Here is a 19166-nt window from a genome sequence, read left to right on the forward strand (position 1 = left end):
ACGCGCACAATAGGTTTTGCAAAGCAAATAAAATTCAATGTAATCCATTCAGAAATGGTGGCTTGAAAGATGACCCATGAATTGCCACAGGCTTATAGACATGCAAATGTTCCTTCTTGGGAGACGAGGTTGCACACCAAACGTTTAAAAACAGAGATTCCATCACAAATGCGATGCCTATTTAAATGAAGGTTGCGAGAATCCCCTTTTTATAGGCTGTTTACCATTTCAAATATTTTCGCTGCCATAGAAAGAGGCGAGAAAGTGGCCTCACGTAGACACGACCTGTGAAGGCTTGAGATAAATGGACAGTCTCTGTTTTTTCTGGAGGTAGAGTGCTCGATGCAATATTTCAGAGCACAATAATAAAAGATTTCGATAATCAAGTTTAGACTCGAAAGTAGACGCTGGAATGGCTTATTATTCAACGGCCATATTTGTATGTGTCTTAATAAGTTAATGTTTTTGGTATAAAAAATTTATAGCATTCTTACACTCAACACTCGGTTCTCCTAAAGTTACGAATCTTCATTAACCATTTCAAAATTAATGCCCATGAACAATTACTAAACAAATAAATAGAGCATTACTCAGCAACAATATTGTTTTACACTTAGTATCAATAAGGAATCTTAAGCGAGCTCCCCTATCGTTAGTTCCAATAGATAAAAGTATCAAATAAAAATAGCAAATTTGATGCTAAGGCTATGAAGTCAATTTGACGTATCGTGCGGAGCTTAATTCCTCAAGTCTGTACGATGGCAATTTTTATCATAGAAAAGCTCGGTCAGAAAAAACTTGAGGCCCTTCGTTCAAGAGACACCACGAGAGGAGCAAAAGGCAATAAGCGTTTTAGGTGCGCGAGGACAGGGCAACGGGGGCCAGGATTTTGGGGGGCGAGGACTTTTTAGGGTGGTTTGTCCACGACAGCCCGCCTCCTCCAACGCGGCCTTTAAAGAGGACCTTGCATGGGCACGCCAATGTATCTTTAAACGCGGCGGACCCGAGCATCGTTTTCGTGCATGTGGGGACGGTCTTAGCTGCCTGTTGGTAGACGACTGTGTGGGTGGTGGCGGACTTGGCTGCCTGCTGGTAGACGAGTGTGTAGGTGGTGGCGGACTTGGCTGCCTGCTGGTAGGCGAGTGTGTAGGTGGTGGCGGACTTGGCTGCCTGCTACTCCTGCATCTGCTCAACCATACTTTTGAATTTCGTTTTTTCACCTGGCATTTAATTTGTTTATATTCTGCTGCTGTTTTCCACCACACTCCGAAGTTTCGTTTGTTTGTGCTTTTCAATTTATTTGCTTAAATTCTGCATCTGCTCACCTACACTCATTAGCTGCGTTCTTCATATTAATATAAAGAACGTGGTATTATATATGCGTTGTATATAATATAACTATTAGGTGTGATTGCATATGCATATTATATAATGCATATATGTATTATATTTGCGTTGTTTATACTCCATGAAACGTGTATATTTCTTTATATGCTGTTTCTTGTGCAGTTTACGTGCACCTGCGAGGCGGTGGCCGCAAAGAGAACATTGATCGCGATGGAGTGGCATCTCCGCAGCGACGGACCGTCAAATTTGAGTTTCATGCTAGTGTCACAAGCTATTGTTTAAAGCTGTTGTTTCATGTTAATCTTTCAAAGTGTTGTTTCATGTTAGTGTTTCAAGCTGTTGTTTAAAGGGTTTTGTTTCATGCTAGTGTTTCAAGCTATTATTTAAAGCTGTTGTTTCATGTTAGTAACGCTGACGATACTGTGCCGATGACTCATGTGCGTGCACCTGGTTGTGCTTTTCCTAAACATCGCGACCCAGATACAGGAAAATGCTTTAGTCGTGAGTTATAGACGACGCATTAGGACGTCAGGATGGCTTAAATTGGGCCGCAGTCTGCCAGGCCAGACTTCTGAAACCGAGGTCGAGATCTGATATGACTTTTCCGGCACTGTCGAGGAACTAATGGAAGAGATATGATTTGGCGAGTGTAAGGAAGAGAGAGAATACACAAAGAATCTCTGGAATGGACATGAGAATTTCTGTCAAGTAAAACATTCTTCGATTAATTCTAAAACCTGGTTCTCTTTTACCTGAGGCAGTGAAATTAGTAACAATTATACATCAAAATTGTATTGTTAAATTTGTAGGAGAAACAATTGCTTAGAAATAATTAATTCGATCACGAAGAGGACTTCTTTCTCAATAATTTAAACTGAAATACGTGCATTTGTTGGTTGAGCTTATGATATTCAATTATAAAATTTGAACCTTTCTTCTCATCTTATGTGTAATTCATGTACTAAGTCATCACATTTAAAATGAAAATCTTCATCTACAAAGCTAAGCAAAAATCATTTATTGTTACTCAATCAGATGATTTTTGCAACTTTTCTTCTAGTCGTGTGAGCCACAAAGAAAATATCCCGCAACATGTCACTGGAAATACTATTTGCCGGCCTGGAAATACCATACCAGCGTTGAAATACAATACCGTCCTGGAAATACCATACCAGAGTGGAAATACCATACCGTCCTGGAAATACCATACCAGCGTGGAAATACCATACAGTCCTGGAAATACCATGACGACCTTGAAATAATATACCGTCCTGGAAATACCATACCGTCCTGGAAATACCATAACGGCCTGGAAAACCATACCGGCCTGGAAAACCATACCGGCCTGAAAATACCGTGACGATCTTGAAATAATATACTTACCTGGAAATACCATTCCGGCTGGCTCTCCAGTACGGGAAAATTTAAGTCAGCCATTCCATTGTCGAGGTCCAGACTCCAGCGCGCTGGCCCCTGGCAGTCTCGTCTGCCATAAAGCTCGGCGCCGAGCCGGCCGCCGGCAGTCCTTGTGCTCCATCATGGTGCCCGAAATTTGTGATGTGTGTGGCTACAGAACTTGTCCAGCTTCGGTTTTATGACACTCGTGAGTCTAGAATTCATCCCCATAAAATTGTTACATGTTCGAAAATCGAATTATTTTGGTAGGTGAGATCCTGTGTAATCCAAGGCTTTGATAAGGAATGCATTTTTAAAATTTCGTCAAAGTCAAGATCAACGATGTTGTTGTCATAAGTTTTTAACTGTAACTAGAGCTCATATTGTATATAAAATAATTATTCTATTGATAATTGCAGAAATGAACTGAAGTTATCGTTTATACTTTTTCAGAAATTTTGTTCGTATAACTTTTCAAAGTTAAAAATACTGACAAATATATGTTTATTATGGCATCACAATATCATTTAATAGAAGTCTCCTAAATGCAGGAAGTTATTTGTTCCAATGCCACATGTTGTATATCAGATTTGTGATAGATTACTTCTTTTTGTTTTTCATAAACGTTTGACTTTTGCTATTTTAACAACCAATTGAGAAAAAGCTCTTTGATATTTCAGTGTCCTTTTACTCAAAACTTAAAATTGACTCCTAAAAAAATCATCGATCATAGAACTTAGCAAAGTCTAAGAACGCGAAGCTCCTATTGGCCTATTTATATCTTGCAAATAATCCCCCAAATATTTGAAGTCCCGTTACATCTATAAATAGAAGCAAGACGCCTTGAAAAATACGACGTATGAATGCTGGAGAACATGAACTTCATTCCGTGTATTTGCGCTGCTTTAAATTCAATATGCCGGGTGTCTCCCCAGCCGTGAACCTCCTTGGCCCTACTTAATTCACGGTATAAAAGATGCAAAATGACTGTTCTCAGCGAGACCTTATCTTTTTCCGCGATTATTGTTCGATGGCAACTTTTCCTCGTTAGACTGGGACTTTTAGAGAAGGGAATTACTCTCGGGGATTGTTTCATTCGCTGCCACTGAAAAGAATGAGAGGCTTTTGCTTTTATTTGAGAGCAGTTCATTTGGTACTGCGGGCAGTGAAGCCTTCAACAGCATCGCGATGCGAATAAATGAAGCTGCGCCTGAATAGCCTCGAAAAGATGTGTTGGTATTTCAGCAAAAATAAAAAATGTATCCGGGATAAAAATCTGCTGGTGATGTAAGAAATAAATGAAATTGCGTCAATGATGCCAAGCATTTCGAGCCCCAACGACGCTCGTCGAAAAGTGAGCTCCAAGAAAAGTCGTGGGAGAATCGAGCTTAACTTCCAGCGTTGATTCGATTGACTTGTTGACTTAGGTAAATAGAATCTTCAATTGTTGAACAAATGTTGCAGTCTCAGGCATCACTGTAAAAGCCTAGACAAGCATTATAAGATATTGTTCGTAAGGCTGAGTTCTCTGAGTTATCTTAAGGGGTGTAAAATACCTGTATTTTATGATAACTTTTTCAAGGTAAATCACATGTTTTGGTATGCTAGTTGTTGGCCGAGATCCTGTATCGATGGTAAAAGTGAGACTTTGTACTGAAATCAGAAATAACCGATTCTTCATTTGACCGTTTCGATTTTGTTTTAGTAACGCAATTTTGCCTATCGATAACCTAGATAACTTCTCGATAAAATGGGAATAGACACTTCACTAACCAATAATAGTGAAGGAATTTAGTTTTAGAACATGAAAGGTCCATGATCACAGCTCAATTTGTTAGCGTGCAGTCCCTAGCCAGTATCAGGTTACGATGGCAATACCCCATCGAGTTTCTGTTAAGTATTCTACACCTCAGGCAGCTTTAACAAACATCCGCCCGTTTTTTGGGAATCACGCAAAGCTGCGAGCGATAAACGGTACCTCGTTGTTGGTTAAAGATGAGCGGCGCAGTGTCGGTCGAGAAGCTCGAGTCAAGGCATGTGGAGTATCGCTATTGAGGTCGTAAGCATAAAAACCTATTGAGGTCGTAAGCCTAAAAACCTATTGAGGTCGTATGCCAATGGAAAAATTCACGTAAGCCTAAGGAAATTCATCCAAAATTCCGGAAGTATCGTCAACTCTGCTGGTGTCAGTGTTGACGACACTTACGAAATTAACATAAATATCTTTTGTACGGGATATTTAAGGGCGTATTCACAATTTTCACCATTCATCGCGTTTTGAGATATTACTTTTACTCGAACAGAGTGGTTGTGAATCAAGTAAATTCAAATAAGGGATTAAACATTATGCAAAATCTCTTAATTAAATTTATTTTAATGTAAAAAATTACCAGTTCATTCATATCTAAGGACTAGTTGTAAGAAACATCAGTCAACAGGTCATTTTATACTCGTCATTTATGAAAATCTTTGCCTGTTATATAGTTGTCGTTAGGCATGAATTCAATATGATGATTTTGAGCACAAGTCGCCACTTCTCAGGCATCTGTATCGCCAAATCCATCAACCAACGACCCTGCATGGAACTGTACGATGGGGGCCAAACTAAAAAAAAAATTCAAATTGGTTTTGTATTCCTCAATGTTAGCTCGTTGTTATTGACAGCGCAACTGTCAGTATGATGATCTTCAGGCTCTCTCAATGCTCTCTGCATAGAGAATCGCAACGATGCTTCCCATGAATTAATCAAGTCTCGTAACAAACTGCCACATACATTAGTCCAGGAGGCACCAATGGTTTCTCAGTGAATAGTCACAAAAAATAACATGTAAAATTTAGAATTTCTTAATTTCCAGTGAGATTCGTGCATTGCCTAGAAACGAAATAAAATTCCCGGTGAATTTTCATACTTGCTGGATATCGAAATGAAATGAAGCAACGCATTCATATGACATTGAAAGGAAAAGAAAGTTGGTGGAATTTCAGCTTTATAAAATAAATGAGTGCGAAATGTAAAAAAATCAAAAGCAATACACCGATGGAATAATGCACCTACATTCGCACAAAATATCGTTCATAGCATCGCCTGCAACACTGTGCCTTAAATTGCAAACGTTTCAAAATAAAATTTTCAAATCGAATGAAAACATCCACTGGGATGATATTCCGAGCTTAACACAGCTTCATATTTCACCATTTTTAGAATTGACGCGAGTTCTTGGGACAGAAAATGGAGCGGCGGGATGCCTCGTCTTCCGAAATGCACTCTTTGGCTCGTAGGCTTCCGTCACGCTTGGCATTGACGACTCAACCATGACACTCATGGCCGATGACGAATGCCCTCACAATAAGCGAATTTTAACCAAAAATGTAAGAAAATGTTCAGCAGAGAATGACTTTTTGAAGAAGAAAGATTCAGAGTCCCAATCAACGTAAAAGATCACATTCAGCTGGCGCTTATGAAGGTTGATTGTATGTCGTCTGGAAAAGGTAACATGATAAGATTTGCTTGCGTTGCATAACAGTAAAATCACGAGTATGATTCATAAGCATTTTTCGCCATATTGTCTGATATTAATTTACGAGACTAAATTTATTCGACAAAAGAAATATCCGACTGAGTTAATTTTTGAACTCGGTTATTAACAGAAATTTATGCATTGTCCTGAATGTACGTTCATAGTTCAATAGGTCTTTACAAACTACGAAAATTTATCAAAGTATAAAATTTGCTTTTAGAGTAACATCATGAAGCCCTTTGCAGGGAATAACAGGAAGACATGAACTGCAAATGTTTTTCATTTTGCTCTCCATCCATTTTGCTCCATTGCTTTCCTGATATTGTGAAATCATTAATTTTACAGTTAACAAGTTGGTGGGATATTTATTACCTCAATATGAGTTTTCATTCTTTCCTCTCACACGTACGCCTCTTATTTCAAGCGATACCTTCAATGTCTCGAAATGGTCATTAATAACTATCGTGTTTCGCCTTCGCAGCTCGTTAGTGATCTCATTAGACGGGACTCTTAGTTTCAATTCAGCTGCCAGGTGGGACGCTAACTGGTTTGATTAAGCCATCGAGACAATCCTTAGAAGCCATTCCCTGTCTGTTATACTACCAGGCTGCCGTCAAATAAGTAAAGCATTGATGTCTGCAGAAGAAGTCTTCGCACGAGTTTCCTTCATTGTTCGAGATGAGAATGATATGTAAAAAATAGTGTAAATGTTCACGTCATGATGACTACACAATTATGTGTAGTCATCATCTCATAGTAACAGCTTTTTTGAAAATATAGTTTACATTTTCGTTATTGGAGCATACTTAATGAATGTAAAGTTAAGCAAATAAACATGTTGTCATGGTTAGAGCCAGATAAAGATGGCCGAGCCACTGCGACGGTAGAGATCTTCAATAAAGAAGCGGCGACGAGACCAAGTTAGTTTTTAGGAGCTAAGCTGGCAATTTCAAGAGTTTATGTTCACGATAATGCCTGATGCTGAGCTCTGTTGCAACAACTAACGAGATGAGCCCTTCACATAACTCCTAAGAACTCGTGCCTTGCTTAAGTGGCCTAATTCAATAGCACATAAAGCGCGACTGTGAACGTTGTTGTACGAGGAAATGATGCAATACCCTCGCATATCTCAGCATCATTTACCTTAGTGAAAAATAAGGAGTTACACGATGAAAAGGGTATATTTCCGATATTTTATTTTTAGCAATTTTAGTTTAATATAGTCTCCATTTGCTGCCTGTGGCGTGACAAAGAATGAATTGAGAGGTGATGCCATGCATGCATGGAACTTATTTAACATGTACATCAGGAGTTTAAAAATTTAAACTTAGGCACCAAGAACTGTTATTCTTTCTTGTAATTACTTCTAAACAAATTCGATGAAGATTTCTTGAGTGAAGCACCATAAAATTTTTATAATGATCACAGTGGAGTATTTCAAAGTCAAAACTACGCACATTATAGAAGAAGTCATAAAACGCGAAGCAAAGTTATTACTTTTCCCAATTGCCTTGAGACTTGATCGAAGACTTTGTCCAAAGAGTGAGACTATTCGTTAAAAAAGCCTTCGAGTTTTGTGAGGATCCAAAGCCACTAATCTTGCGCACGGAAGATTGTTTTTCAAAAACTGAACTGCAGAATAAATGTGGGGACAAAATTAACTGAGGATTAAATGCGAATGAAGTTTTTTCTAGAAGTAGGATCCGAAACTTCTTGAGGTACTGAAAAAATATACTTTGCATAATTTTCTGTCGTGAAGAAAAATAGGATAGTTTGAATTACTGGCTCAGCGGCTCGGACTTCAAGAAATAGCCACGCAAAAAGACTGGTGAATCTTACCCGAGTTCTATATTTTTTATTTGGCTGGAGACGCAGCAAATTATGCGTCGTAATTTAGAGTTCTCGGGGCTAATTCAGGAAGAACTAATTAACTTCTACACCTCGCAGATGAACAATTTATCACGACGCCATCTCGGCATATTATAGAATTACTGCAGAGAAATTTGAAAGATAAAAAGGAAACATAATTAGTTTCATTAACTCGTGGTGGCGGTGGTATTATGAGGTTAAATATAGTGAATAAGATGGGTAAATGTCACATTACGACTTAAATAATGATACGGGAGTTTTTCAACTGGCTCGTTGCGTTGAAATTCCATAGCTGAGAAACTGAGAATTTGTTTAATGAATGGCTTGCAAATAAGGAGAAAGGTTGAATCCCTGCATCTGTACTAACACCTCCATGAACTAATTCCTTACATTGCTGCTGTAGGGACTTTTGTTTAAAATAAGAGTAGAAGAATTTAATAGTGTGTTTTAATACAGTAAGTATAAAAAATTATTTTTATAATTTACTAGTGAGTAAGCACAAACCGTTGCGCTCCTAAAGAATCTATTTTGTGATTCACTGAAGTCAGGAGACTTGCCCTGGTATTTATTTGAATGGGTGCAGCAACAGCACACTTTACTGGCCAATTGCGTCCTTTTGTTCCCTTTAAAGAGGCTCTCGCCGATGGCAGTTCACGAGCTTGATATTGTAGGCCCGAAATTAATTGACCGTAAGAGGCGAATTAAGGCGCCTGGGTCCCTTAGATTTAGAGGCTCTCCAGCCGACGTGGCGTTTAGACGCTTAAACTTCTGATATTTGAGAGCCAGAGAAATTTCACGGAATTTGTCGAGATCTCGCCGCACCGGAAAAACGCGGAAAATTTTCCGCTTTTCTGACCAAAACGAATTGTTCACCTGAACGTTTTTGCTAAAAATTTACGATGAGGGATTTGTTGGATGTTGTCTTGGAAATGTTTCTTCGTATTTGTAAATAAATGTGTGGGAGATTGTACCCAGGAAAAACAAAACGTTTTTATGACCCTGGTAATGGTTTGGTGAAAATTGCATTATTGTCTCTGATTTTACTAAAATTAACATATATGTACATAATACCTCACGATGTTTTGCTTTCTCGTAATGTAGTAGTATTAAGCCTGCTTTTGGGCGGCCATTTTTTATCTCATCATAGACAACTGGAGACTATACTAGTTGCATTAGCAACTCTTAAATTGAAGAGAACTTTCGTATATGAATTTTCAGCTTCGGTATGCGAATAATTCTTTAAGTTGAGAAGGCCGTAGCTCATTGGTTCAATTTCAATAGAGACATAGGTTTTTTAACTGCATTGGCGTTCGCTTCGAGCGTTTTTTGGCGTAAGCGGAACAGTGAGACTCGACGCCGGAACCACAAAATATAATTCACTGATTTTTTTTCACTGGAAATTCAAGCTCGAAAAAAAAATATTTGTAACCTTGTTCGTAAAAGGAAATATGCGGCCTGTGTTTTTGCAGCGGAAAAACACCGCTTCCCTGAATGCAAAGACATTAGCTGTTATTCACTTAAGGACTTCAGAAAATATAGAAGCAGTGTGGCTTTGTATTTTAGACTTGAAATAGGCGATAAAACACTTTAAAGTTTTTAAAGCGAATAAATTTTTAAAACGGTATTCAAAGTAAATGATTCTTTCATGTAGGTCCTTTTATGCTTATCATTCATTGCATTCTTTCGACTTCTCTTTGGTTTTGCATTCATAGTAGAAAAGTGAGGTTTGAATAATCATCCAGCGATAGTGTCGTTTGATCAAGGATTTAAAAAAATATAACTCAGTACTCACTGCAGTGAGTGACAGAGAGCTCATTTTCTCGTCGACGAAAACATGAAGTCACGGACGGACAGACAGACAGACAGACAGACGGACGGACGGACAGACGGACATGGCGGGCACAATAGTGCATTTTTCCATAAATGAGAAAATGCGCTAAAAATACGTGCAAAGTAGTCGATAAAAATATGTAAAAAATTGAAAAAAAACCTTTTGTTTAAGGTCTGAATTTCGACTGCGATGGCAAGCAAGAAGGATACAGTCGGGTTCTGACTAACAACTGTGACAAACAGTCACAGTTGGAGGCTTCATGCAGCAGGCACACTTCATTAACGGGACGTTCAACACCGCCAGGGGAGCTGATTAACCAGAAGGCCGAGCCGTATTAACCTGATCCATTCTATTTGTAATTAAAATATGACTTTTAGCGGCCAGTGTGTGGGAGCTGGCGCTTCCAGTTAATCCATTTCGAGGGAGATTGATAATGCGCCCAACATTCGCGGCTCCCAGTGATCTCAGGTTTATTATGCGGAACAGTTGTGTGCCGGCTTCATTACTGACACGTACAGCTCAGTATTAATTTCACTGAACTAGTATAGAGGCTGGTTAACAATTTGGCGACGCTAACAAATACTGTGCTGAGATTCATTTGGAAAAATACTAGTAATTAATGAGTTGGAAATGAAACAATCTAACAATAACGATGATGAGTTTATGGGTTTTAATGTGATAATAATTTATAAGTATACATAACTATCGATGTAATTGTAAAAATTTTTCGTTGGTTTAATTTATTTTGCTCGAATTGAGACTTTTTTGGGTTAATTTAGTTCTATGCATGTAACAATATTATGGTAAAAATTTTAAAGGAGTTGGAATGGATAAAGTCTGTGGGTACAGCGCAAGTCCGGTACTTAAAAGAATTACAGATGTATGGTATAATTTACATATATGGTACAAATTTAAATCTTTCTCAATTCAACACTATCCTCGTACCTATAAGATCCACTTGGGACTTGTTTAAAGTAAGGTCAAGTATTTAAGCAGTTAGCCAATATGGCAATTGGAAACTGTGCGGAAAGTTAAACAACGAGGGATTTTCGTTTGAGTAAGGCCTAAATTTGAAGATAATTTTTGTGAAGACCTTCTTCGTATGAACATTAATTACACTTTGACTTGGGAGGGTTTACGAATGCGTGGTTTCTAATTTTCGAATGCATTTTGAATGAAATGAAAAAATTAAATATTTAAAAAGTAAATAATTCGCTTTTTTATATTTTTGGAAACATTTTTTTGATTACTATATAGTGGCTGCTGGAACAGACCTTGAGTATGATCGCACAACAATGACTTTCAACTAAAAGCCGCGCATCTTATTCAAATATGGAAATCCTCTCATTCAACTCCCATCTTTAAATTATTGCTTGTGTATCAGTAGCTGTCTGACGCTCGTCAGAAGGCGCCCGAAAATGTGTGGATATTTTCCTCATGCTGATTTATATTATTATCCTTAATGTGTTTAGATTTGATATTATTTTATTATATTATTATCCACGATGTGTTCAGATTTAATATTATTTTATTATATTATTATCTTTCATGTGTTTAGATTAGAGCCCTCAGCCCCATGTCCTCACTGCCTAGGGGTTATATGAGAACCTGGCGCATTCATCAGAGGCTGTGAAAAATTATTTCCTTTGATGAATTGTGAAAAACTGGTGATATCAATGATGCATGAACTTCGGTCACTCTTACTTCATTGTAGAAATGAACGTGAAGAGAGACGAACATGGCAATAATTCTTATAAACTTGAGAAGCAAAGGAAAAATGTTGAAAAACATTTGAAAAAATCGGGATTTCCGAGAATTTTATTGAAAATTGCGGATATGGTGTACGAACGAAATAGTTTTCAAATTTTGTTCGATTAGGAAAAACACAAGATGCATGACCACGACCATGAGGGATTATGAATATATAGTTTTAATGAGAATTCGATTACGTTTTAGAGTTTTTTTATATCAACTTCAGAAGTATCTTATGAGGGACTTGAAATTTAATAATGAGATACATGAATTAAAAGTGTAGCGAGCATTTTTAGAAAATAACTTTCACTTTACAACTATAGAAATTGTGACTTAGTATTTTACAAAAAAGTATCTACAGGTGTACTGCCCTACTTGCGTAATGTCGATCATTGTATGGCTGGATATTTGGAAGTGAGTGAAGCATAAGAGCGCTCATTACTGCATTTTTTGTACAGTTTGGTAGTTATTTTGACCTATGGGTTAAAGTTTGAGAAGTTCAAACAAGTCCGGCGTAATATGTTCTACAAATTACAGCACTGGGCCGTATTTGCAAACAAAGAGAATCGAAGCGCTTCACATTTGCCAGGGACTGTACATCATTTAGAAATGATTCAATGGCCATGAAGGGAAAAACCACCCACCTTCCAATAAACTCAAAATCACTTTTTCTGTACTTTTTCAAATTGTTATTGAAAATTGGAGTAAGGGTGCTCGAACATAACATTTGTCGTATACATAAGCTTAACTACATGTGTTTTTTATCATCAGCTATTTGAATAATGGTTTTATATTAGGATCGTACCATAGTATCTCGTATATTATTAGGTTTTCGCAAGCTATTGTGAACTGAAGTCAAGCCTAAATCTGGCTGATGTCACTCAACGTCGTCAGGTATTGAACGCGCGGTGAGATCGATGACAAGACCTCACAGCCTACAGGAGTGTCAAGAGTTTGAGCAAACTCGGTATTGCTAAATGACTGACGATGCGAATTAATCGATGGATTCATCATTGCCATAATCAAACGCATGCGTAACGTTTAACGTCTTGGCAATCATTTATCTTTAGACCCTTGATCGCAATTTAAGTTTGAGTGGAATGAAGAGATGAAGATAATTAAACATTGGTGTTTTGGTTCCAGTTTAAAAGTTTCAAAAAACGACTTCTTTCATATAAGGAGACAGAAATGTTTGGATTTAATTAGTAATTGTTTACAACTACATTCTAAACAGCAAGCACGAGTCGCTGTGTTTCCGATTATTCTGATGAAGCATAAAATTAACACGTTGACTCCAATTGCTTTTTCTTGTACTATTATTTCATTTTTTGTACTATTATGAATTTATGTACAACTACATCCTGGATAAATACAATTCGTGGTACGCATACGTACCACTTCGGAGTCAACGTATTAAAATTACAACAAAAATTCCCAAAACTTAATTAGCCGAATAACGCAATTCAATTCACTGTATCACGCTGTTTCCAGTGAAATTTCTACACAATTATTCTCAAGGGAACTGGAAAGCATCATAATTATTGCTGGGCAGCGAACTTATTGGAAACAAGGAATCAATATGGGGACAAATAGCTCTTTTGTTGCTGTGTTTCCGTGGGAGTCTGATATGTACAGTTTATCAGAAGGTGTTGTATGATGTTTTGAACATATCAGAGGTGTAGCCTGATACTATGAACATATCAGGAGGAGTAGCCTGATACTATGAACATATCAGGCTCCGGAAACACGCAACAAACGCAACTTATTTCATCGTCTGCGTGAAGGCTTGTGAGCAACTGGCGATAAGCTGAAGTTGGGTCAAAACTTCCCTCCTTGGCAGAAGCTAAACGAGAACTCGGTACAAGTCTCAGCTGGGAACGGAATCTGTAGGATATTTGTTAGAGAATCTTTGGAAGAATAAACAGCAACTGGGCACTTATTGGAGAACTTTTCAATTTGCAAAGTTGAAGGATGATTGGGTGCTGGCTGTTGAATAATGTGCTAAAATTGGCTTAAAAATCCGTTTGAAAAGTGGTAATAAACCCTTGAGATGACCTAACAGCAGAAATAGCTTTTTAAGTGAAACATTCCACGAAGCTTCTTTGACCAGTGACGTAATGAAATGGGTTTGGGGTGCCTTGATTAATCACTGTGGTTAAAGTACAGGCCTAACACTGTGATTTTTATGCAAACCTAATACTGCAAAGCAAGAGGTTGCTGCGAGGTAAAATTCTTAAGAAACCTTTCATCTTGTAATGTTATATTTAGATTTACCAAGAATGATTAGAAATTAAAAGCAGTGCGACAAAACAATACAAAAATTTATCACAAGATTATAAAAAATTGAGATAATTTTCAAAATTAGGGAAATAATTACAGATATTTATTAATCAATATAGAAAAGTCTGCAACAGGAGATCAAAAGTTTTCCAAAACACTCAGCTATGAAATTAAATTCTGGTTTTAAAACCCGTAGGTTTCAATGAAGTCAGGAGCAGAATTTATGGTACCGGTATCCCTAAAATTATGAAACATATCAGTTTGATCATTAATAAAAGATTAATGAACGTTATGTGTCAATAAATAGCTCAGAAGGTGTTTACTCTACTTGTTCCTTCAGTAATGGAATTATATGGATTAAAAAATAAATCTTCAAAAGAATTTGCATCGCTTTTCAGCGACTTCGTCGAGATGACGAAAACATTTAAGCTTTTAATTCTGCAGATCGTAGGAGCAATATTAAATGCCAACATTTTCTTTCAAGGCATCATTTTATTGCATCTCCGTTAGATGAACTACAGAGATGTTTTTTTTTCATCAAGGCTCAATTTAAATGGACGATATTTTAAGATACTTAAATTGCCACGAATATTGTTAAATCAATGTTTAGTATATCGGGAAAAATCCTTACAAATGCCTGGAACTAAGCACTGAAGATCTCTAAATTTTTTCGGATGTCCTGAGCGCAGTCGGATTGTATTGGCTGACCTAAACATCAAAGCCAGCAAAGGATTTCAGTCTTTAGAATTCCAGTGATTCAGCTGTCGTGGAGAGGCAAGCGGAACTATAAAACTGAAGAAATGCTCGGGACGTTCTCTCTACTATTGGCTCGTCGAACAGACGACATTTTTTTTAGAAATGTATCGATGATTTGGTTGACTGTCACTTAACAAATTTAGCGATCTTTAAATGAAGGTTGATGCTGTAGAATAAATACATTAGAATAATTATACTGATGCATAAAATGAAGTTATTCATTGTAGTGGAATTGTAGTTAAAAAGCAAATGAGTTCAATGTAAGGAAATATTTACATCGCGATAACGAATACAGTGAATTTTACGAATGTTTTTAAATATTAATAGGAATTCATTCATTTCTATAGATAGCTTCTTCTAATTTTAACGTTAGTGAAGATTTCTCAAGTTATCTAGATTAACAATTTAATTTAATTTAATTCAATAACTATAACACAATCATAATTAAACATTAATCATAAATAAAATAAAATAAGTCGTGTCTAGAGAACGATGTTTTGCGATGCAGCTGAGATAGAGACCGCGTGTCACGGATTGACGATGAACTGAACGTCTTCCTATCTTAATCGACCAAAAATACAAAGATTTGAACGTAAAAAACGAAGGACTCTCCGGAAATTCTTGAAAAATTGCAATTTAACTATCGGCTGCAGCACTAAATTACATTAGTTGCTTCAGGAACACTGCATTAATGACAAGCATGATACTCGAACAATATACTAAAATATTACAATAATGTCCCAATATTTGGCAGAAATAAATAGAATAAGATGTTGGTCAGTATATGCCATGAATTGTGACACACGATAAATATATCATACGATGAATATTGTGAGAAATGAATCAAGGCAAATTAAACAATTCATTTACATAGAAACATTTATTATACATAAATTTCCTACCCATTGATCGTTTATATTTTAAAAGCAGCCGTAACGATTGAATTGAGGGGTAAGTGTAATTAATATGTCCGGTTGCTTGGACGATAATATCATTCGTTTACGTCAATCCAGTGTGTCTTCTAGGTTAGTTAATAACTAACCATAAGATTTTTAAACTTTGTTGCATTTTTGCAGTGCAATAAGCGGCAGATTTCGGAAAATAATTCTTTTGTTCATCCGAGCTCAACTAGTACACGGCTGTGTTGCCAGCGTTTATTATGAATGAAAATGTAATTAGTTTTTGATCTGACGTAAGATCAGCAACATTTATCTTGTCGAACGGACATCTCTGAAATGTATGTTGGAATTTGAAGGATTGATTCATTTTTGATGCTGTTAATAATTAAACTGTGTTTACTAAGTGGCGGTAACATCGAACTAATCCTTACATTTAGTACAACTTGTTATCACATATTACACATATTTGCTCAATTTCACACATGTAAAATATTATAGCTTGTTCTTTGTAATATTGAGCCTCTGATCTAAAGTAAGATTACTCATTATTTACACGTTTCTCGGGAAACTTCAATTCCCTTTAAACTGAAGTGAAAATTTTATTCGTGATGGGAGCAGAAGTGGTTTTGATATGCAATTACGATCTTAGCCTAAAGATAATCTCAATTTAAAAACAATTCGGAGCAATGATTTATTTGCACACAACCTCTGAATTTTCGTTTTAAAAAATTGCAAATATGTAAAATAGTCAAAATATCAAAATTAAAATTTCTGTAAAGAAGACAAATTGAAAAAAAATTATAACAAATTTATTCAACCCTCACCTTATCCTAGGATAATATACAACGATGTCCTTGCGGGAAGATGCACGTTTATAATTAATTTACCTACACGACAATTATTTACATGAAAGAATCTTCTGAAATCTTGTTCCATAGTTTTTGATAGAACAGAGAACTCGGGAAGAAACCGTCTCCCTGAATATTCCGTCGCTCTGTGTTCTATCCTCGACTGATTGTTCTGAATTGAAGGATAAGTGTTCTATACTTGATTGATTCGTCTGAATTGAAGGATAAGTGTTCTATACTTGATTGATTCGTCTGAATTGAAGGATAAGTGTTCTATACTTGATTGATTCGTCTGAATTGAAGGATAAGTGTTCTATACTTGATTGATTCGTCTGAATTGAAGGATAAGTGTTCTATACTTGATTGATTCGTCTGAATTGAAGGATAAGTGTTCTATACTTGATTGATTCGTCTGAATTGAAGGATAAGTGTTCTATACTTGATTGATTCGTCTGAATTGAAGGATAAGTGTTCTATACTTGATTGATTCGTCTGAATTGAAGGATAAGTGTTCTATACTTTATTGATTCGTCTGAATTGAACGCTCTGTGCTCTATCCTTGATTGATTAGACTGAATTGAACGCTCTGAATTGAATGATAAGTGGTCACTCCTCAAAACGAGAATTGTAACAGGAAATTCATAAAATGGTGTCTCATAACTGAATAATTTTCTAAACTTAATCATAGAATATTAAATCTTCGAATTTGCTTGCTAAAACTCGTAAATAATCTTTCTCCATATTATATATACTGTAGATCTCACTGAGAATGTAAAACACATTACAATCAGGTGGATATCTTGTTATTTAACGATTATTGATTTTCATCAAGCGTCGAACAATTCCTTAATAATAATAATAATAATAATAATAATAAAAATAATAATAATGATAATAAAAATAATAATAATAATTATCCACTACAATATCTAAGAATCGTTGAAGTGTAATATAAAAATCATTTACCGCTTAATGTGTTGACTTTCAGAAGAAAGAAGATTTATAAATCCAATAATTATTATCTATAGCAGCCGTAATTAATAATTTAAGTAGTTAAGTGCCGTGGCTACTAACACAAAAAAATATGGACTAGTCATTTTGCTTTGAATTATGATGTAATTTGCATAAGTTAAAGCATGAAGTAAGAGTCTAATCAGAAACAAAATTATTTTCAATTATTCACAGGATATCATCTGACAAACAAGTTCTCTCCTTAAGACTAGAGCATTTAGAACTTTGCGTATGTAATGCAGATAACATTTCGATAAATATTATAACATTAATCAATATTATCTGGTTTATTAATATTATAACATATTCCTTAAAACAGATGTAATTTCTATGAACCTCTAATCGTGTAGGTTAAGCATGGGATAACTTCACTTATTATAAGTATTCTACATACCATTTAGCAGAATGGAAACGTTTCTGTGATTGCCTTCATAATTCAATTTAATAATTTACAACTCAACACTCATGTCTTTTCTCATTTGGAAATGCAAGTCATATCCTTGATAATTTTATTGGTGATTGGTCACTCCGTAAATATTTAGTCGTTTGAACAAAATTTTTATAAAAATAGCTGGCTTGAACTATTTAGGACCAAATTTGCTAGAAAAATCTGTCCGGTAGGAAAAATTTTTGATACGTAAATATTTTCATAGTAACAAATATTTATCAATTTTACCTTCACCGATATCGTTGTTTCAACAGGCCAAGCTTGTTGCATTGCTCTTTGGTCGTCTAAATTATTATGGAAAATTTATATTTGTTTTTTACTCGCATATATACAGTGCACGCCAGTGAAAGTTGCTCATCTAGACGATGGAGTTGAGGAACATCTGAAGCTATCGTACAATACATATATGTCTACAGGTATATAATTAATTTGCGAATTAAGTTTAAAATACCTTCTCCAACGCTTATTCCAGTATTTGCAAAGCACATGCTGTACGTATTTCGTCCCTCTTCGATCTCGTGACCAAAATAATAATTATATTTGAACAAACTTCATGATACTGATGATTAAAAAGAATAAAAAAAATGGAGAAGACCCCGTTGCGTCACGTTGGGTCTTGAAGTTGGGTGAGATTAGATTCTTCCAGCGTCCACGGCCTAGAACTTGTACCTACTCTGACAACGGCTGCAAAAATCTTGGGATAAATACAAATGCAATGATAGAAGCCCGTGAATAAATTTTTAAGTAAAAACAGTTAATAGATGAATTCGACAGCTTATCTAATTGATTATAAATTGTAGAGTATGGAAAATTAACTATTTTAATCGTTATATTTGCATATTAAATTTTGTGAAATTAGAAGAACAAATTAATTACTGTCAGAATTATTAATCCTTGGTATGGTGGCATAATATGATAAAATGCTACTAACAAATGAAAATGAGTAAGAGCAATTCGTATTGCTAACGCGATTCGAATTGTTAAAAAAACGAAATATTATTATAGTTATACGTATCTGATATTAAAAATTGCCCGGTAATTTTTTTCATATCGCGCGGTCAGTCTTACATGTGAACTCAAACAGTTGTCAGTATTCGTTCATTTAAAGTGCGGAATGTCAAGAAAATTTGAAGTGTAGTGGTCTAAAATCTGAATAAAGGCTATTGCTATCTGCAATTTGGTACGTGCCTTAAATAATAATTAAGGATGCGA

Source organism: Hyalella azteca, unplaced genomic scaffold (assembly GCF_000764305.2).
Source record: "Hyalella azteca isolate HAZT.00-mixed unplaced genomic scaffold, Hazt_2.0.2 contig9186, whole genome shotgun sequence".
NCBI classification, from domain to species: Eukaryota; Metazoa; Arthropoda; class Malacostraca; order Amphipoda; family Hyalellidae; genus Hyalella; species Hyalella azteca.